The sequence below is a fragment of the Eimeria acervulina genome, genomic scaffold (genome assembly GCF_000499425.1).
Source record: "Eimeria acervulina Houghton genomic scaffold, Eah_scaff914, whole genome shotgun sequence".
In the NCBI taxonomy this organism is placed as follows: Eukaryota; Apicomplexa; class Conoidasida; order Eucoccidiorida; family Eimeriidae; genus Eimeria; species Eimeria acervulina.
In genome coordinates this window covers 5962-6455 of record NW_013549520.1, presented here as the reverse complement: position 1 = coordinate 6455, position 494 = coordinate 5962, and positions in this window count along the sequence as shown.

Here is a 494-nt window from a genome sequence, read left to right as displayed (position 1 = left end):
ATATATATATATATATATATATATATCTGTATATATACCTATCTATATTATATATATAAACTATATAGATATATCTGCATATATATAGATATATAGATATATATATATATCTAAGTGTGTATGTATATATATATATATATATCCTGCTGTTCTATCTATATATATATAAATTTGTATAGATTGGTTTATATATATGTAGTTGAGGTGTATGTACAGCTGAAGATGTCTTCTCCATCATATTTTAATTTTTTTAGGTGCTGCCCCTTTTTGTCTCGTCATAAATCTGCAGCTCTCGAAGCTCTTCTTCCTTTTTCTCGTCTTTGTCCTGTTGTTTCTCAAACTCTTACTAAAGCTTTCGTTCATAATAGTCATAATGCTGCTGCTGCTGCTAACGCTGCTGCTGCTGCTGCTGCTAACGCTGACGCCGCAGCAACAGCACACCCAAAAGTAGCACAAGGAGGTAGCACAAAACAGCAACAGCAGCAACAGCTGCA